The sequence below is a fragment of the Neofelis nebulosa genome, chromosome 10 (assembly GCF_028018385.1).
Source record: "Neofelis nebulosa isolate mNeoNeb1 chromosome 10, mNeoNeb1.pri, whole genome shotgun sequence".
Classification (NCBI taxonomy): domain Eukaryota; kingdom Metazoa; phylum Chordata; class Mammalia; order Carnivora; family Felidae; genus Neofelis; species Neofelis nebulosa.
Window position 1 is genome coordinate 84,156,475 of NC_080791.1, and position 22,615 is coordinate 84,179,089.

Genomic DNA, 22,615 nt, shown 5'->3' on the forward strand with positions numbered 1-22,615 from the left:
ATCTCTTCATGTGTCTGTTAACCATCCAGATGTCTTCTTTGGAAAAGTGTCTGTTCATGTCTTTTGCCAATTTCTTAACTGGATTATTTGTTTTATGGGTGTTGATTTTGTAAGTTCTCTATAGATTTTGCATACTAACCCTTTATATGATATATCATTTGCAAATATCTTCTCCCATTCCATCGATTGCCTTTTAGTTGTGCTGATTGTTTCCTTCACTGTGCGGAAGCTTCTTATTTTGATGAGGTCCTAATAGTTCATTTTTGCTTTTGTTTCCCACGCCTCTGGAGACGTGCTGAGTAAGAAGTTGCTGCAGCCAATGTCAAAGAGGTTTTTGCCAGCTTTCTCAAGGATTTTGATGGCTTCCTGTCTTACACTTAGGGCTTTAATCCATTTTGAATTTATTTTTGTGTATTATGTAAGAAAGTGGTCCGCATTCATTCTTCTGCATGCCACTGTCCAGTTTTCCCAGCACCATCTGCTATACAGACTGTCTTTTTCCCACTGGATATTCTTTCTTGCTTAGTCCAAGATTATTTGGCCATACATTTTTTGGTCCATTCCTGGGTTGTCTATTCTGTTCCATTGATCTGAGTGTCTGTTTTTATGCCAGTACCATAGTGTCTTGATGATTACAACTTTGTAATATAGCTTGAAGTCTTGGATTGTGATGCCTCCTGCTTTGGTTTTCTTTTTCAACATTACTTTGGCTATTTAGCATCTTTTCTGGTTCCATACAAATTTTAGGATTGTTCTAGCTCTGTGAAGAATGCTTGTGTTATTTTGATAGAGATTGCATTGAATGTGTAGAATCCTCATTCTTAACCACAGTACTGATCAAATGTTGAGTTGGACTTCATACAGCAGCTTGATTTTCCAAAGGTATCTTGAATATCATTGGCTCCATCAAATCATAGGAGTCATATGAGAGGCGCTTGTACTACAGTCTGGATTAGCAACAACACAGAATTGAAATATACTCTCTATTGAGACACTTGCCATAAATATTACACTCTTCTACTTCTTAAAGGGGAATAAATGATTTTTTTATTTTATTTAATAAAAACTTTATTATGTCAGGCAGGAATATTGGTTGGAATAAGATTTTGAAATTTAAATATTGTCCATGTCTATAATTTGATATTGGGCAAAAAATAAAGGGTGGACTGTAGTAGATAATTTTCTTTAATTTGGGTGCATTAAGTTTTTGAACACTCTCCCTAAATCTAAGGAATTCAGTACCTTATCAGACTGCAAGGTTCTTTACAAGAAGCCAGATAAACAAGTTTCCAACAAAAATATACACCCATATCAAATTATTTTGAATACAAATCTAGTGACTCGTAATAATATGAATGCACTTAATACCACATGACTGTATACTTAAAAACAGTAAATTTATGTTATGTATATTATACCACAATAAAAAATAATTTTAAAAAGCTAGTGATGTGAAACAGCAGGCTTTATGCAGAAATAATTTTGTTGAGGGTGGCACATGTACATCTACATCCTAGAGGGAACAGTTCATAGGTTCTAGAAGTAGCCTGCAGAGTCCAGCATCCATGGAATTAGCTATGCAAATTTCAGGGTCACTCTCCAGTAATAGTGTCACCATTGCATCACTTCTGGAACATGATTTTTGACATTATTCCTACTGTAAATCCTCAAAATATAGTTTTCTCATCCTTCTAGGAATCTACTGAACTATACAGATTATTTTAATAAATTTATGTTTTTTGCATAAACAAATTTAAATAGTTTTTGATATTTGTAACAATGATTACTGATTGAAACAATGATCTTAAGTACCACTTATTAGTATTTAGCTTGTGCTAGGCACTGTATTAAATTATTAGACAGTATTTGACTCTCACAAAAATAAAAAAGAGATGCAAATGATTATCCTCATGGAGTTTAGGAAATTTAAATTGAGTGGGATTAAGTAATTTCTCCAAAGCCACATAGCTAGTGAATGGAAAAACTAGACAAGGACCCAGGTTTGATTGATGCCAATGACTATGTTCTTAACCTCTGTCCTATAAAAGTTATTGATTGATTGTCTTACATAAATATATTCCAGTAGTACTATACTTTATTTACTTGAGAGAATATAAGATTGTAAATTGATGACTACCAAACCTAAAGTCTGAAGAAATGATTTGTAGATCTGGCTCTTCTTTCTCTATGACATACATGACTTTGAGCCACTGACCCATCTTCCTGGACCTGAGTTCTCTCCTCTGTAAAGTGAGGGATGGGTCAACTAAGATTCTCTACAGCTGTTCCATTCCACAGGTCTAGCTCTCTAATTAAAAACTTCTCTTCTTACCTGCCTAGTTAAGAAGGAAATGTATAAAAAAATGATTATTCACAGAGCTTTGAAGCTGTCCTCACATCCTCCTCATCCCCCTCCTTTCTATGCCTGGATAGAGTCATGTTATGATTAAAAGTCTAAGGAGCATTTTTGTGTACAGTGCAGATAATCCAAGGTCAGGCTTCAGAGGCTGTTGTGTAACTGCCAGTTCAAAATCAATAGTACATGTCCTGTGTTCAGAGACATACACACACAAATAAGCACAAATCACTTAGGATGACATTTGGTCCTTTGTTTCATAATGAAACTGCCAAAGGGTTATATTTTTCTCAATGTCATCTTATAAAGGCAATGTATTCCATGGGGCAGGTTTTGGACCCAACTATGAGAAAGGTCATCGTTGGATTTGAGGATTTTCCCTAGGACTCTAGGTGTCATTGTAGAGGCCTTTCTGTACCCATACACCCGTTCATTATTCAATACGACTGCTGTATCAGCTCCAATATTACTGACACTTTCATCACCCACATTAGATTTCAGGATCTACTGCCAGACTATGAACCCAAATTGGAGATTGTGTCATCTATTGTAGTTTTTAAGATGGCTGAGTATCAATAATAATAAAAATAGAAAAATCTATATAATTTCTATAGTACGTATTGGAAAAAGAGGTCAAAAAGCATTCTCACCTCTACAAGCATGGCAACCTTATATGATAGGTACTATTATCATCTTCATATTATGTATGGAAAAACTGAGCCTTGGAGTAAAGGTGTGATTTTTTCCAAAGTCACAAGGATAATACTGTAGGTCTACCTCACTTCAAGGCCTTAACATCCTAATTATTCAGATAATAATTCCCGCTGAGAATCAGCCTGTCTAAAAGATACATGAAATAAAATATTGTTTAGAGATTCTAACAGAATAACCAAGCTCATCTTCCATCCATTACTGCATAGTTTCTTTTTATCTGAGAAGACCATTGTCTCAGAGTTTCACTAGCAGGAGACACATATGAATGTACAAATGTGACTAAGTAGGTGGCAATGAGATAAGACCAAAGAGCATATAAGGACAAAAGTAGTGATTTAATTCCAAGTCCAAACCTAAGGCAGAGGCAAAGGCTGGAATGAGGATTAAAGGCAAGGTCACCTACTAGATCTCCAAATCAAACATGCCAAGAAAAGGAAGAAGTCATAAAATCATCAATTAGCAACAATAACAACAACAATAACAAAGGTAGCTAGAAACTGGTATTTATGGAGGGTCTTCAGGTGGTACAATATAAGATCACAAGATAGCCTATGGGTTCAGGACTATTTTTGAAGAGATTGAACCATGCATATTTACTGAGATATGATTCTTTATGAAAAGATGAATTGAATCAAAGCTGGTGTAGAAGAAATGAACAGATTGTATACTCAGATGAGAAAATATTTCTGAAGACTCTTGCAATATAAAGAAAAAGGTGCTGATTCTAAATTGGACAGTCCTAGGTTTTGAAATAAACACTAGCATAAAAAAGGGCAAATAATAAGGCTTACAAAATGTAATAGATACTTCTATTAAATTCCATTTTGCAAACAAGCAATTGTATGCTGGGAAATTAAGGCTTGCTGAATAAGCCCACCCCGGTTGGGAGTGGGAGAGCTGAGAAGGTCGCTAGTGGGGTACCACTCACAGACACCAGAGTCTGATTGACACATATTTCTCTCATTGTACAAGTTTATTCATTCTGAATTATTCAATGGCAAATATTTTTTGTGCATATTTGAGTTCTGGAAATACAATGGTGAACAAAATAGTTCCCACCCTCACTAAACTGAGTCAATTTAAAGAAACAAGAAAGTGAACGGTGACAGCTGAATGATAGGTACAGGGTGAAAAGAAACCTAGTCAGAACTAAGAAGTTGGCAATGGCTTTCCAGAAGAATTCATACTTCATATGGCACTAGGGGATTAGTAAGAGTGATTCTAGAGAACAGAAGCAGGGATAAGAGTATTCTAGGATACAGGAACATCTGGAAAGACCCAGAGTCTACTAAAACTATGGTAAATGTACTAAGTGTCAAAACTTTAATATGTTTGGAGTATCATTTACCAAGAGAAAATGGTAAGAGATGAGGATGGCAAGGTTTATGGAAGGCAACACAGGGCTTTGCAAGCTTATATTAAGAAGTTTCAGGGAGCCTGGGTGGCTCAGTTGTTTAAGCATCCAACTTTGGCTCAGGTCATGATCTTGTGGTTTATGAGTTCAAGCCCCACATCAGGCTCTGCGCTGATAGCTCAGAGCCTGGAGCTTGTTTTAGATTCTTTGTCTCTCCCTCCCCCTCCCATCCTTCCTCCCCACTCTCTCCCTTCTTCCTTCTCTTCCTCCCTCCCCCCCCACCTCTTCCCTTCCCTGCTAGTGCCCTGTCTCTCTCAAAAATAAATAAACATTAAACAAATTTAAGTGAAAAAAGAAAGAAGTTTCTACCTCTTCCTGAGACCAGTTGGGAGCCATTGATGGATGGCAAGGAAGGAAATCACATGATCATATTTGCATTTTAGAAATAGAGCTTTGGCTTACCACTATGCCAGGTTAGTTTGAACAGCATATGTTATGTCCCCAAGATAAACTCATGAATGCCTTTAGTGACCCCAGAGTAAGCTAATGAAATTTACCCTCTGAAACTATGAAGTTGAGGCTATTTCCTCAAGGTAAAACCACCAATAGAATCATCTAGATGTTCTCAACATTTTACTACCAAAATATAGTACACAATAACCATGACTTGGGAGTCCCAGTGCTCTATTTAAAAATACAAACCCTCCCCATGTAGTTAATTCTGATTCCAAACTGATCACTAGTTCACACAACTCATTTGTAGAGAGTAAGAGTAGCTAAAAATAGTAAAGGTAAAGACATAATATTAGCTTTCTTGGATCAAAATCTTCAATGGCCTTACGCTTTTAAAACAGAACCACAAAGAAAAATGCCTACTACCCATTTTAATAGGTTTCAGAAACTATTATAAATACTCTATGTGCATTATCTCACTTAACTTCATGAAAATTATCCATGGTTGGTACTAGTACCATGTCTACTTTTTTTAGATAATAAAACTCAGATTTAGTGAGATGAAATAGCTTGCCTAAGGATGCACAGTTGCCAGGTATCAAAGTTTATCTTCAAATCCAGATCTGTTCTATTGCAAAGCATGTGCTTTTCATCACAATTCAACCCTTTTTCCATTTTCATGAAGTGTTAAAAGAATTGTCACAGTGCTAAATATCCTATTGGGAATGGAGGAAACCATTGAATAAATCTGTCAATTGAAATTCAGTTATTTTAGCTCAAATGTGATTGTGCTGTAGAACTTAGTAGGACAACCACATTGAAAGCAACAAATACATGCTACCATTAATAATATCTGCTTTTGCCACCAAGCAGGCAAGGACCTGGAACCTCAGACTGAGATGAGGATTCTAGAAGTCAGGATTATGTAAGTGAGTATATGTGCACTATGGTGATGGGAGATTATTTAGTCAGCATCTTCAGAATAAGATGTTAGGGAGAAAAAGTCAAAATGGGAAAAATGTCCAATCAAAAGAGAGACTAGACAGAGACATGCAATTTTAGATCAAATTAAAGGGGAAACAATTGATATCAGCAAGGCTGACTAAGCAGTTTTTACAGTTGAGAGTGTGAAGAAAGGCAGAAAGAAAGATTCTACAGACAGTCCCTGACATATAGACCCAGGCCCTTTTCATAGAAAACAATGATTTGGTTTGGATTCACCCTCCACTCATATGCAGGAGATTTACCACTTACCTCTACTCCAAAGAAGACTCTGGTTAGTAGATTATGATCATAGGTATTCAGGACATTTTATGGAGCCCAGAAAGCCCCATAAAATGTAAGAGGCAGTACAGAAGAATGGTTGAGTCTCTAGAAGCAGACTTCCTAAGTTTGATACACAACTTTAGCTCTACATGTATGTTCTCTGGCACCTGGCCTATTCTCTTTATACTTGTTTCATCCTCTATAAATTCAGGATGAGAATATTAATATCTATAAGACTGATCCAAGGAACACATGAAGAAACCCAGTGAAATACCTAGCCCAATTACTTGAACAAAATCAGAATTCCCAAAATGTCATCATCAGTGTCATAATTATACTTGCATTCTACACTCATTAAGGCAGATGCTCTGAGTACAGAATTTTGGTAAATAGGATAGAATTTCAAGAGAAAAAATGAAATGTCTAAAAAGTTGAAGGATTCTGACTAAAGCCAGTGTGATTTAATATATCAAACAAATGATAAAGTGCTAAGATGAAACAGTGTAGGTAGCAGGGCTCTGATCCAGAAACCCCTACAATTCTGTTGAAACATTTAGTTATATTCCAAGGACAGCAGATATCAATAAATGAGGTTCTTTCCCCAGGAAAGAAAAATGAGTAAATAGGTATGTCAGTGCAATGTAATAGCTATAGCAGATATCAGAACAGGGTTTTTGGAGCAAAGAGAAGAGAAATTTCACTCAGCCTTCTACAAGTTCACACTTTGAAAATAGGGGAGATATGCATAGCTTACATTTTCATAAAAAGAAAAGAGGCATTAGATTGATCCACATTGTATCAGAAGGTATTTCCTTTCTTATTGAATACAAAATACCGGTGATCTGGTTCACTATTACAATGAAAAACAACAGTTAATTTAGATTATACATGTGCCACTAAATCCAACTTTCTCACCAATACATCTCTTGCCAGGAAGAACCCGCTGTTAAAAGTTCAGACCTTTGGAACATCACATCTCATGACAGGTTGCATGGAAACTCAAATCCATTAATGTCAGCTGGGCAGAAATTAGCAGGCAAGCAGAGGTAAGTTGCAACAACATCCTCAGAGGAGAAATTAGAGCTGCTTACTTATTTTCACTGATGTTCATACATGGAAAGTTGCTTGTGATAGCTGGAGAATTCCTGGGAGTTCACAAGATGCCGAAGGACAGAGGCACCATCTTCAGACTTCTCCAGACTTCTGTCATTTTGAAAGCACACATGGCCAATTATATTGGAAATATTGGCTGGAAAGTTTATCTCAGGCTAAGATACCATCAAGCAAGGTCCCAGGGCCCAGAGGACTGGCAGGGCCATAACACCAGGTGACATCCGGCTTTTGTATTAATGAAAGCATTTGAATTTTGACCATTTAGCCAAAGTCACTCACTAAAGGTATTAAAAGGCTCAGACAGATCCTAATGTCAGAAGGTAGATAGCCTAATCCCATACAGGAACAAGATTCCAAATTAAAGTTATCTTAACATCACAATTAAGCAAAAATTTCATTCTTACCTACCAACCACCTCCAATAAGCCTTCCATTTCAGCCATTTTAGCCTGAATAGACTATACATGACATGCACTATCTTCCGTCTTTGACTCCTGCTGGTCACCCCTCCTCTCTAGTTGTCAAAATCCTGTTAATCCTTTAAGGTTTAGTTCCAGCGATAGCTAAGGAAAAGGTCAGGATTATTCTACCCCAGAGTAGAGTAATTGCCTTTCTGAAAACTTCTCCATAATCAACTTTATAGGTCTAGAAGGAAATCTGAACCAAATCCCACATAATACATGTAAAAAGGTAGCCATCATAATTTTTTATTCACAAATATGCTGTCAAATGAAATAAGCTATGCCTAGCTTTTTCTATTAAATATATGGTTGCTGATTTCTTTTGTCTTTAGTGAGCACTTATTAGCAGGTAAGAGGTATAAGGATTAGTGTTTAGGGGCGCCTGGGTGGCTCAGTGGGTTAAGTGTCCGACTTCGGCTCAGGTCATGATCTCACAGTTTGTGGGTTCGGGCCCCACATCAGGCTCTGTCATGACAGCTCAGAGCCTGGACCCTGCTTTGGATTCTGTGTCTCCCTCTCACTCTGCTCCTCCCCCACTCATGCTCTGTATCTCTTTCTCAAAAATAAATAAACATTAAAAATTTTTTTAAAAGGATTAGCATTTAAAAAAAGATTTGTGGAAGAAAAGCACAAGATAGTGAATAGATCTATGTCACTTTTAATACTCTTCTGGTAATTGTAGAAATGTTAACATTAAAAGATTTCAAGTATGGGACATTTCAGTATAACCTATAGAATACCAATGTTTGTTCTAAACATATTGGGACCCAGTGACCCAGATTCTTTAATAACCTGTGTTCAGCTCTGTCCTTCTATATTTAGTATGCTTCCTCCAGAAGGGGACTGAGCCTTCTGCACTAGACAAGGAATGTTGAACTAACTGCATTTTTACCTGACTGATCAGCTGGCAGGCAGACTTAATGTTTGATCAAGTAACTGGCAAATTCCACTGGAAATATATAAGCCTAGTAGAAATACACACACGCATACATGCGCGCACGCACGCGCACACACACACACACCCTGAGTTCTTATCTCAAGAGAAAGCCAGTACTTTTGTTGTTGTTGTTAAATCCCAGTTAATTAACATACAGTGTAATAACGGTTTCAGGAGTAGAATTTAGTGACTCATCCTTTACACATAACACCCAGTGTTTATCCCAACAAGTGTCCTCCTTAATGCCCATCACCCATCTAGCCCATACCCCACCCAACACCCCTCCAGCAACCCTCAGTTTGTTCTCTGTCTTTACGAGTCTCTTATGGTTTGCCACCCTCTTTTTATCTTATTTTTCCTTCTCTCCCCTATGTTTATCTGTTGTGTTTCTTAAATTCCACATGAGTAAAATCATATATTTGTGTTTCTCTGACTTATTTCACTTAGCATAATACATTCTAGTTCCATCCATGTTGTTGCAAATGGCAAGATTTCATTCTTATTGATTGCTGAGCAATATTCCACTGTATATATTTATATCTTGTTTATCCATTCATCAGTCAATGGATATTCGGGCTCTTTCCAAAATTTGGCTATTGTTGATACTGCGGCTATAAACATTGGGGTGCATGTGCCCTTTCAAATCAGCATATTTGTATCCCTTGGAGAGATACCTAGTAGTGAAATAGCTGGGTTGTAGATTAGCTCTGTTTTTAATTTTTTTAGGAACCTCCATATTGTTCTCCAGAGTGGCTGCACCAGTTTGCATTCCTACCAACAGTTCAAAAGAGTTCCTCTTTCTCTGCATGTGCACCATCATCTGTTTTTTCCTGAGTTATTAATTTTAGCCATTCTGACAGGTGTTAGGTGGTACCTCATGGTTTTGATTTGTATTTCCCTGATGAGGAATGATGTTGAGCATCTTTTCATGTATCTGTTAACCATCTGATGTCTTCTTTGGAGAAGCGACTGTTCATGTCTTTTGCTCATTTCTTCACTGGATCATGTGTTTTGGGGTGTTGAGCTTGGTAAGTTCTTTATAGATTTTGTATACTAATCCTTTATCCAATATGCCATTTGCAAATATCTTTTCCCATCCTGAAAAGATATTTGTTTAGTTTTGTTGATTGTTTCCTTTGCTATGCAGAAGCTTTTTATCTAATAATTCATTTTTGCTTTCATTTCCCTTGCCTCCAGAGACTTGTCTAGTAAGAAGTTGCTGCAGCCAGGTCAAAAAGGTTGTTGCCTGTTTTCTCCAAAAGTCACTACTTTTGAAATAGTGTCCTCTTTAGAAAGACTAAATCAAACAGGATTAGATATTTTTACCTTTTTTAAAGCAAATTTTCTAAAATAGATCTCTGAATGTGGGGAAGGCAAGGAGGAGCATCTGTGGCCACAACAGGAAATTGGTAATATAAAATGTGTTCCATAGGCCAACAGGAGGAGCTTTTATTGTAATCCATAGTGCACCCTGCCTTAGTGCTGAAGGAAATATCTAGGACTTGTTTGAGGTTTGATCTCTGTTTATCTGTTCAGAAGGCCAATTAAGCAAAGAATTCAGAATCTGTGTGTCTCCAACCATTCTCTTGACCAGACTCTCAGCTTGGGACTGAATGAACAGTAGGAAGCCAAGGGTTATACAGATATCAGCTGGTAACCTGGCTGAAACATTGCTTCTCACCAGTCAAATCTCAGCAGCATGGAAGGGCACTGTATCTCAACTTTTAAAACTTGGTTTGAATCAATTAACCTGCAATACTTGAGGACTAGGAAAAAAATAAACATTTTCCAATTCATATGGAAAATTTATTTTCAGCCTCTTAGCTTTCTCTCCTAACCCTCCACCTCTCTGTCTTATTCACTTAACATATACCATATTTTCACCACATTACTTTACTTGGATAATAACCTATTAGAAGTATGAATATATGTATATAAATATATATGATTTTATAGCATATACAATTCTAAATACTCAAAATGGATGAATATATATATACCAACGTATACATATATGTGTGTATACATATGTATATATATGCATATATATAAAATATAGGATGAAAATACAATTATGTATATATCAGACCAATTGCCCATATTCAATTTTACCTTGTAGATGCCTCAAAAAATCATTTGATTTTCATTGTCTTCAATACACCTAGCTTTAATATTAAGAATAATTTCAGATCCATTGTTTTATGATTAAGTGAAATCAAGAAGCTTTTCTTATGCTAAGCATCAATTCAGTAAGGTATTATCAAGAAAACCATAAGATGATGAAAATTGAAAATGATAGGATCTTCAACTCTGAAGGCTTTATAATCAATATCACTGAATCCAAGTCCCAAGTCTACCACATTAATTGTGCAAACGATGTCAAATCTCCAAACTTGACCACTGGCTTCCCCATTTGTAAGAGAGAACGATGATAATATTTACCTCACAAAGTCATTTTTTAGGTTTAAATTATGTAATGAATATGAAGCTCAAAATAGTGTCAGGCAAGGAATAAGTGCTTAATACATCATCAGCCAGGATCCCATTGGGGAATATGTGGCTTATACAGTTTAATTTGAGAAGTGTTCAATAAAGGAACAATTTGCAAAGATGTTTAGAAGGCTTTGGGAAATCACAAGAGATAGAGCAGGGCTATCACCATTGCAGTATGAGAGGAGATTATGGAGTTATATGAATAGAGTAAGGAACAGAGAGCTGCCTTGAGAAGAATTAAGAGTTTGACAGGGAGACTCCCTAGCTCAGGGAGATCTTTCCTAAAGCTTGCTCTATTTATCTCTCTCCAAGCTCTTACTCTGTGTTCCATTGACCAACCAACTGGAACTTAAAAGAAACCCACGGATGTAGTCTAGAACTCAGCTTTTATTTTTTCCCTGTTAAGAGTCAGATAGTAAAGATTTATAAATTATAGAGTCTAGAGGATCCTGGGAAGATGGTGGCATAGGAGGACGCTGGGCTCACTGCGCATCCTGCTGATCACTTAAATTCCACCAACACCTGTCTAAATAACCCAGAAAACCGCCAGAAGACTAGCAGAACCAAGTCTCCAGAGTCAAGTGCAGACGAGAGGCCCACAGAAGAGGGTAGGAAGGGCAGTGAGGTGGTGCGTGCTACAGGGACTGGCGGGAGGGAGCCAGGGCGGAGGGGCGGCGTGCCGGCCAAGCAGAGCCCCCGAGTCTGGCTGGCAAAAGTGAAGGGGCCGGAAGAGTGTGTTCTGACAGCAAGCGGGACATGACATCTGGAAGGTTATAAGCTAACAGCTCTTCTCAGAGAACGGGAAGGCTGGAGGACAACAGGAGGGAGAGTTGTTGAGCCCCGGACGACAGAGCTCAGCTTGGTGGGGAACAAAGGCACTCGCCAGTGTCATCTCCCTCGCCCATCTCCCAGACAAAATCCCAAAGGGAACCAGTTCCTGCCAGGGAACTTGCTTGCACCACGCAAGCACCCAATGCTGTGCTTCTGTGGATCCATCCCTCCAGCAGGTCTGACTCCCTCCCGGTGCCACAGGGCCCCTCCCGAAGCGGATCTCTGAAGGAAAAGCAAGCTGAGCCTGCCCCTCCCACCCCTGTGCACCTTGCGGATCCACCCCAGCTAATATACCAGATCCCCAGCACCACAAGCCTGGCAATGTGCAAGTAGCTCAGACGGGCCACACCACCCCACAGTGAATCCCGCCCCTAGGAGAGGGGAAGAGAAGGCACACACCAGTCTGACTGTGGCTCCAGCGGTGGGCTGGGGGCAGTCATCAGGTCTGACTGTGGCCCTGCCCACCAACACAAGTTATTCAAGACAGCACAGGGGAAGTGCCCCACATTTCCCACCAGGGACCACTCCAGGGACTATCCAAAATGACCAAACGGAAGAATTCCCCTCAAAAACACATCCAGGAAATAACAACAGCTAATGAACTGATCACAAAGATTTAAACAATATAACAGAAAGTGAATTTAGAATAATAGTCATAAAATTAATCACTGGGCTTGAAAACAGTATAAAGGACAGCAAAGAATCTATTGCTAGAGATCAAGGGACTGAGGAACAGCCAGGAGGAGCTAAAAAATGCTATCAATGAGCTGCAAAATAAAATGGAGACAACCACGGCTCGGATTGAAGAGGCAGAAGAGAGAATAGGTGAATTAGAAGATAAAATTATGGAAAAAGAAGAAGCTGAGAAAAAGAGAGATAAAAAAATCCAGGAGTATGAGGGGAAAATTAGAGAACTAAGTGATACACTAAAAAGAAATAATCTACGCATAATTGGCATTCCAGAGGAGGAAGAGAGAGGGAAAGGTGCTGAAGGTGTACTTGAAGAAATCATAGCTGAGAACTTCCCTGATCTGGGGAAGGAAAAAGGCATTGAAATCCAAGAGGCACAGAGAACTCCCTTCAGATGTAACATGAATCGATCTTCTGCACAACATATCATAGTGAAACTGGCAAAATACAAGGATAAAGAGAAAATTCTGAAAGCAGCTAGAGATAAACGTGCTCTAACATATATAGGGAGACCTTTAAGACTCGTGACCGATCTCTCTACTGAAACTTGGCAGGCCAGAAAGGAATGGCAGGAGATCTTCAATGTGATGAACAGAAAAAATATGCAGCCAAGAATCCTTTATCCAGCAAGTCTGTCATTTAGAATAGAAGGAGAGATAAAGGTCTTCCCAAACAAACAAAAACTGAAGGAATTTGTCACCACTAAACCAGCCCTACAAGAGATCCTAAGGGGGATCCTGTGAGACAAAGTACCAGAGACATCGCTACAAGCATGAAACCTACGGACATCACAATGACTCTAAACCCATATCTTTCTATAATAACACTGAATGTAAATGGACTAAATGCGCCAACCAAAAGACATAGGGTATCAGAATGGATAAAAAAAAACAAGACCCATCTATTTGCTGTCTACAAGAGACTCATTTTAAACAAGAGGACACCTTCAGATTGAGAATGAGGGGATGGAGAACTATTTATCATGCCACTGGAAGTCGAAAGAAAGCTGGAGTAGCCATACTTATATCAGACAAACTAGACTTCAATTAAAGGCTGTAACAAGAGATGAAGAAGGGCATTATATAATAATCACAGGGTCTATCCATCAGAAAGAGCTAACAATTATAAATGTCTATGTGCCGAAGACAGGAGCCCCCAAATATATAAAACAATTACTCACAAACATAAGCAACCTTATTGATAAGAATGTGGTAATTGCAGGGGACTTTAACACTCCACTTACAGAAATGGATAGATCATCTAGACACACGGTCAATAAAGAAACAAGGGCCCTGAATGATACATTGGATCAGATGGACTTGACAGATATATTTAGAATTCTGCATCCCAAAGCAACAGAATATACTTTCTTCTCGAGTGCACATGGAACATTCTCAAGATAGATCACATACTGGGTCACAAAACAGCCCTTCATAAATATACAAGAATTGAAATCATACCATGCATACTTTCAGACCACAATGCTATGAAGCTTGAAATCAACCACAGGAAAAAGTCTGGAAAACCTCCAAAAGCATGGAGGTTAAAGAACACCCTACTAAAGAATGAGTGGGTCAACCAGCCAATTCGAGAAGAAATTTAAAAATATATGGAAACAAACGAAAATGAAAATACAACAATCCAAATGCTTTGGGATGCAGCGAAGGCAGTCCTGAGAGGAAAATACATTGCAATCCAGGCCTATCTCAAGAAACAAGAAAAAACACAAATACAAATTCTAACAGCACACCTAAAGGAAATAGAAGCAGAACAGCAAAGACAGCCTAAACCCAGCAGAAGAGAAATAATAAAGATCAGAGCAGAAATGAACAATATAGAATCTAAAAAAACTGTAGAGCAGATCAACAAAACCAAGAGTTGGTTTTTTGAAAACATAAACAAAATTGATAAACCTCTAGCCAGGCTTCTCAAAAAGAAAAGGGAAATGACCCAAATAGATAAAATCATGAATGAAAATGGAATTGTTACAACCAATCCCTCAGAGATACAAGCAATTATCAGGGAATACTATGAAAAATTATATGCCAACAAACTGGTCAACCTGGAAGGAATGGACAAATTCCTAAACACCCACACACTTCCAAAACTCAATCAGGAGGAAATAGAAAGCTGGAACAAACCCGTAACCAGCGAAGAAATTGAATCAGTCATCAAAAATCTCCCAACAAATAAGAGTCCAGGACCAGATGGCTTCCCAGGGGAGTTCTACCAGATGTTTAAAGCAGAGATAATACCTATCCTTCTCAAGCTATTCCAAGAAATAGAAAGGGAAGGAAAACTTCCAGACTCATTCTATGAAGCCAGTATTACTTTGATTCCTAAACCAGACAGAGACCCAGTAAAAAAAGAGAACTACAGGCCAATATCCCTGATGAATATGGATGCAAAAATTCTCAATAAGATACTAGCAAATCGAATTCAACAGCATATAAAAAGAATTATTCACCATGATCAAGTGGGATTCATTCCTGGGATGCAGGGCTGGTTCAACATTCGCAAATCAATCAACGTGATACATCACATTAATAAAAGAAAAGATAAGAACCATATGAGCCTGTCAATCGATGCAGAAAAGGCATTTGACAAAATTCAGCAAACGTTTCTTAATAAAAACCCTCGAGAAAGTCGGAATAGAAGGAACATACCTAAACATCATAAAAGCCATTTATGAAAAGCCCACAGCTAACATCATCCTCAATGGGGAAAAACTGAGAGCTTTTTCCCTGAGATCAGGAACACGACAGGGATGTCCACTCTCACTGCTGTTGTTTAACATAGTGTTGGAAGTTCTAGCATCAGCAATCAGACAACAAATGGAAATCAAAGGCATGAAAATTGGCAAACATGAAGTCAAGCTTTCCCTTTTTGCAGATGACATGATCTTATACATGGAAAATCCGATAGACTCCACCAAAAGTCTGCTAGAACTGTTACATGAATTTAGCAAAATTACAGGATACAAAATCAATGTACAGAAATCAGTTGCATTCTTACACACTAACAATGAAGCAACAGAAAGACAAATAAAGAAACTGATCCCATTCACAATTGCACCAAGAGGCATAAAATACCTAGGAATAAATCTAACCAAAGATGTAAAAGATCTGTATGCTGAAAACTATAGAAAGCTTATGAAGGAAATTGAAGAAGATATAAGAAATGGAAAAACATTCCCTGCTCATGGATTGGAAGAATAAATATTGTCAAAATGTCAATACTACCCAAAGCTATCTACACATTCAATGCAATCCCAATCAAAATTGCACCAGCATTCTTCTCGAAACTAGAACAAGCAATCCTAAAATTTATATGGAACCACAAAAGGCCCCGAACAACCAAAGTAATTTTGAAGAAGAAGACCAAAGCAGGAGGCATCACAATCCCAGACATTAGCCTCTACTACAAAGCTGTAATCATCAAGACAGCATGGTATTGGCACAAAAACAGACACATAGACCAATGGAATAGAATAGAAACCCCAGAACTTGACCCACAAATGTACGGCCAACTAATCTTTGACAAAGCAGGAAAGAACATCCAATGGAAAAAAGTCTCTTTAACAAATGGTGCTGGGAGAACTGGACAGCAACATGCAGAAGGTTGAAACTAGACCACTTTCTCACACCATTCACAAAAATAAACTCAAAATGGATAAAGGACCTGAATGTGAGACAGGAAACCATCAAAACCCTAGAGGAGAAAGCAGGAAAAGACCTCTCTGACCTCAGCCGTAGCAATTTCTTACTTCACACATCCCCAAAGGCAATGGAATTAAAAGCAAAAATGAACTACTAGGACCTTATGAAGATAAAAAGCTTCTGTACAGCAAAGGAAACAACCAACAAAACTAAAAGGCAACCAACGGAATGGGAAAAGATATTGAATATATGAATTGAACACATAGGCATATTTTCTTTAGCTATATAGTGGCTTTTGCTTAAGCATGCCAATCTTATACAGGTGTATCACAGAAAGCTACAAATAATCAAAGCTATACAATCTCCATGAAAGTAGAGACTACATTTTATTCATGACTGTAAATTCTGGGCCTAGCATGGTGTTTTGGTATATTGGAGGTACTCCATAAATCCTTGATAAATTAGTGAAAGCCAAAATGTATTAGTTGTTCTAAGGAGGATGGGTCACCATTTTACTTAGAAGTATATTATACATATAATAAAGGCACAATTTTTAAATATACAGGATCAATAAATTTTCACAAAGTTAACACTCCATTTACTCATCACTCAGATCAGGGAAAAAAGTCCTTTTCAGATATATTTACTGCAAATATAAATATAAATTATACAAAAATAAAAATATAAAAAAATAAACTATCCTATCTGGATTGTCTTTATACTTTTGGAATGGTGTTTTCTGAAGATCAAAAATTTATTCCAAAGTTGTCTGAATTATCAATTTTTCATTTATAGTTTCTTGTTAAATTCTCTTTAATAAATATTTTCTGACCCTAATAACATTAAAATATTCCTTTATGATAACTTCCAGAGACTTCATTGTTTCTATCTTATACATAAATACATTAAAGAAATAAGACTTTGTATGTGGTGTGAAGTAAAGGTCAAGATGCAGGCTTCACTTACGGATATCAAATTGATCCAGAACGATTTACTGAAAATACCATCTTTTACTCATTGCAAAGAAATATCTCATAAGGTTCAAGTGACTGCATATATGTGTTCCTGTTTTAAGATTTCTGTTCTGATCCGTTGGTCTATTTACCTAAGTTACATGTCCTAAGTATTGTACCTTTATAAGAAGTATTGCTATCTCAAATTTGCTTCTTTAAGATTCTCTCGGTGATTTCTTGGCTCATTGCAAACATACTTTTGCATATGGCCACCTTCTTTCTGTGTCCTCACATGACCTTTTCTCTGTGTTCATGAAGAGGGTGGGCACTCTCGGTCATCTCTTATAAGGACACCAGGTTTATCAGATTAGGGTCCCTCCCTTATGACCTCATTTAACCTTAATTACCTCCTTAAAGACGCTGTCTCCAAATATAGTAACATTGGGGGCCAAAGCTTCAACATATGAATTTGGAGAGAACACAATTTAGTCCATAACACATAGATAGGTAGTAATAGTAAGGATGTTGATTCCCCACAGTGAATTTATTTGGCAGCCTTCATCATTATTATTTTTTTTAAATCTTCACAAGCCCATGAGACTGTCAAAAAGATCCTCTGAACATCTTAGCTTCTTTGTAGCAACTTACCACTCAGCACCTCATCCTCTTGGTTCATGACTCTTAAGAATCAGGGAAGTCTCAAGAAAACACAGGGTAGTCTGTCGGGATCATTCAATACATCATTTCCTTCCTCTAAGATCCAGAAGCCTTTATAGCTCTCTGATGCCTTAAAACCATTTATTTTAAGTACTCTATCTAGTTTTTTCAGTTGATGATAGGGTTGGTCTCCTATATGGTAGCCCATTATAGCTAGAAGCAGAAATTCGTACAAAGTCTGATCGGGGAGTTCTTGAGAGAATAGAGACTGAGTAGGAGCTTAATAAGAATTATACAGCACAGAGGTAGGAATAAATATTGCTGAAAGGTATAACAATATTAGGAAAGTTTCAGAAGCAAAAATGAGTCTGTGGTGAAAGATGGTGTGTGTTAGAGAAAAGATTTGGCAAGCAATCAATTACCAATTGAGTACCATTTATTGGGCTACATACCAGTAGAACATAAGGACAGAGTGCCTGACTTCTGTAAGCTTCTTTGGTTGGAGGGGAGACAACAGATAATACCAAATAACCCTAATCAAGGTTTAATGGATATATGTCTTATACCATTTATATTTTTAATTCTAAGACAATTCAGAAACAAGAGAAAGCAAGTAAGACATTTCAGATGGGTTTTGTGTATGTGTGTGTGTTTATTAGTTTTGTTTTTAACCAGGAAAAAAAGAGGAAACAGGGCATATAGGATAAAATAAGGAAAAGAGCAGAAAGTATGGAATAGGGCACCGGGTCTCAAATTCCATCAAGAATTAGACTCATTCAGAGCCCTTAAAATGCAGATTTCTGGGCTACATCTCCAGGAGTGGGAGCAGATAATTTGCATTTCTAGTAAGTTCCTATGTATGCTCTTGATCTGGAAACCACAGCTGGAGAAGCCACTCTTATAAAGGAACTACTCAAATAATAGTAAAGGAATGTGTAAAGAACAGCTAATAGAGAGGTAAAATTGAATAATAATTTGAAAAAATACTTCAAATTGAAATGTTTTTCATTTGACTAAAGCACAGGGGTTAAGTATAGAGTTCTGGCATATAAGATCATAAGCAATTTGGGCCAGGATTATGAAAAAAAAAAACCCTCTAATTTACTAAGAAACGTGATGGCCATGCACATAGCAAGGAGTATAATTACTTTACAAAATCATTTCTCTTGAGCCAGCATCGCATTATCTCCATAACCTTATAAATAGTGCAATTTCCCTATCCAATATTTCTTCTAAAATCCAGCCTGATTAGTTTAAGAGGTGTTAGTAGCACTCCATGATAATTGAACATATTAATAATTGTAAGGAACAAAATCACTATACAGCATTTTTTAAATTACTTTCCATATGACTATCATTTTTTTTCTTTTTCTTTTTTAATTTTTAAAAATGTTTATTTACTTTTGAGAGAGACCAAGAGAGACACAGCATGAGCAGGGGAGGAGCAGAGAGAAAAGGAGACACAGAATCCAAAGCAGGCTCCAGGCTCTAAGCTGTCAACATAGAGCCTGACTTGGGGTTGGAACCCACGAACTGGAGGATCGTGACCTGAGCCGAAGTCGGACACTCAACCAACTGAGCTACCCAGGTGCCCCCTGACTATCACCTTCTATCAACTACATGCCTGAGATAGAGTGTAGTTGAAATATCACTTATGATAGAATGAATCTATGTGAAATAAATTTCCTTCAACATCAGGGGAAAAGTTTTAATAAAAATGTCAATTTAGAAAAAAATTAAAGTTAATATTTAGATACAGAAAACATTACATTTACAGGTTTCTGAAAAACCAAAAGGAAATAATTCCTTGTGGTAAAATTAAAATTAAGGTAAATTTCCATATAATCATCATATTGCTTCTATAAACTAAAGGTTAAGTTTCAGTATTAAATAAAATCTAATTATGGAAAAGAAAATTTCAACTTCATATTCCTCAATCTTCACTTGGAAAAGTATATCTAGGTGTCTTCAATAATTATGTAACTATTTTCTTTACGTGAAATGCATGATATTGTTTTAGGAAAGTTGGATATATTTAAAGAAGGGGCAGATATTCTGGCAAGTCTTACTGACTATCATTCCAGCCTAGTTTAACAGCTGATGATGGGTTCATCCACAGTATTTCTGAGAATTCTTGTACAGACAAAAATCATAGTGGAAATTGCCAGAACTCAGTACATTAATACATTAACAATATGAAAAAAGGTAATGAATCTGGAGATAGAATAGCTGAAAACCTGGGGAAATGTCAATCACGATAACATCAATAATAAAATTTATTCTATTCAGTTATAGATGAGACTTGCTGAGCCAAATCTCTCAGCTCTTCATAATTATTCTAAAATGTCCAATAGTTTCCATCACTCTCAACCTGGGGCTGATCTGCTAGCAATGAAGGAAAGGCAAATTGGATTTCTAAGCTTTAAGAACTGGGCCAGCAAATCCCCTATTGGTTCTTGGGTCTTTTAAATAATTGAATGTGTGATCTTATTAAGCAGACATTAAGGCCAGAGGAGGTAAAAGACTCCATAGGACACTGTATACAAAGAATCATTTTGATTTAATCAAAATATAATTCTCTGCTTTTTGTAGTAAAGCATCAATTTGTTTGTGGTTACCTAGAAAGAATCTGAAGAGTTCTGGAATTCATTACCTCCTTCATTATTGAGTAAAGCACAATGTGTCCTCTCAAAAAGTTCCAGTCTTTGGTGATCAAGCAAATGCAGTCTTTTGGGTTTCTGGGGTACTATTCCCTGGGGATCACTGTGGGGCTGCTACAGTTCATCAGGCTGTCTAGAGACACTCCCATTGCCTTCTTGCCCACAGGGGGAATAAAATCAGTCTGCAAGACACAGTTCCTTCTTCCTGTAGCCTACCCAGAAACAATAGAGTTGAACTACATGTCTATTGCAGTATTTGTTGAATGGCTTTATATTTTGCTTTCTTAATATCAAATTTACAAAAATTATAGATTTTCTCTCTGCCACAACAGAAACTTAACCCCTCTATCACACACTAAATTTATCTTACTGGCATGGAGCCTTTGATAAATGCTTTCAGTGTTTTAGAGTTCTTCAATATGCAAATGTTATGTACTCTTGCTTTCAGTTCAGAATATGGAAAACTATGTCATTAAAAAGCTGTATTTTACAGACTACATGGGCTGTGTCACAACTATTCGATTCTCCCATCATAGCAACATTTAAACTGAAAACAGAATGGCCAGAGTTTGAGGTCTAGCTCTGCCATTATATGACCCAGGGTAAGATATGTAACAGCTCTGGGTCATAATTTGCTTGTAAAATGGAATAACAAGGTCTCTCTCACAGGCTTGTTGGAAAGCTTGCTCTTGAGTCACTAGTATGTTTCAGGGATAGTACAATACAATTCCACATAGTGTCTCATCCTCATCCTCCCAACAGGGGCTTGTTAATACCAATGCATTCAGAGAGAATAGTATTGGGTCATTCAGCCAGTAAGGCAGAACTAGGATTCTGAACTAAAGTTTCTGATACTCCAAAGTCCTCTGTTCCTTCTAATCCAGGAGGTCTGGTTCTCACTATACCTCCTGTCACAAATGAAAAAGCATGCAAAAAACGTGACTAGTGCATTTTGTGGCCTGTGGTAGGTACTAAATAAATGTTGCCTTTCTTTCTCTCCCTAGAGAAGCAACCCAAGGCTTGTTAACAACAGCACTGGAAAGATAGCCTGATAAATCTTCCTGAGGAGAGGATAGAAGGAGGAAGTCACCTATCAGATGATACTGATAGCTCCAAGTGGAAAATTCAGTAGCTCCATGCAACAGCAATTTCTGATAGACACCAAAATTGGACTTGGGACTCAAAGTCTGGCTGTAGCTGTGAAGTTTCCATAAAGAACGTGTGTCTGTTTAATTTTCAATTCCAGTTCCCGCCTCAAGTTTGTAACATTCTCATGACTTTCAATGGTATGTGTTCAGTATGCCTAGGAATTAGCAATATGAAGTTTCTCTCTTAAACTTGCATTGTGTCCCAGCAGCCCAGAGACGAATTAAGGTGCACGGCAAGGCCAGTTCTAGAAAAGGAGATGTCTGCAATCAGGCCCCTTGGTACTAAATAATTCCACATAATCTCAAAAAACACAGATGCCCACATATTATCCCCTGGTTCTTCTTTCCTTTTTCAAAGGGGACTTTTCTGGGTCTGGCATTCCTATCTAACAAGGGTGGTGTGGGGTCCCAGAGGACTTAACTACAATTACCCAAGCCACATAGCCATTTTTTATTAAGCATGGCGACAAAAATACCGTATCAATCATATTGAGCTGGTCTGTGCTGTGCCAACCAATTAGGCTTGAAATCTCAGTGATGTCATACAACAATGACTTATTTACTTATTTTTCGCTCTTATAAACTCTCACGCAATCTGATGATTCTCTGGAGAAGCAGCATTCTAGTGGTGACTCAGTACTCAGTTTCCACCCAAGCAGTTAGATATGTTAGTCCAGAAGTGAGATATTTTCCTAAGACTTATAGCCCATTACCTGGAGCTGGTCATAGGACCTCTTCTCATTGCAAAGGTATGGAGGTGAGGTGGAAGGGAGAACAGATGGAAATTCGTTCAACCATACATGTTTCTTCCAGAGATGTGTCTGCTAACAACCAGTGCAATAGAAATAGATCTTTACCTGGATGCAAAATC

At 37.6% G+C, this 22,615-nt stretch overlaps 1 protein-coding gene across 1 annotated transcript in view; it reads right to left on the minus strand.

The window, feature by feature from the left end:
• Window positions 1-22,615, minus strand: part of KCNA4 (potassium voltage-gated channel subfamily A member 4) — a 584,357-nt gene that overhangs the window by 292,548 nt on the left and 269,194 nt on the right. The window lies entirely within an intron of this gene.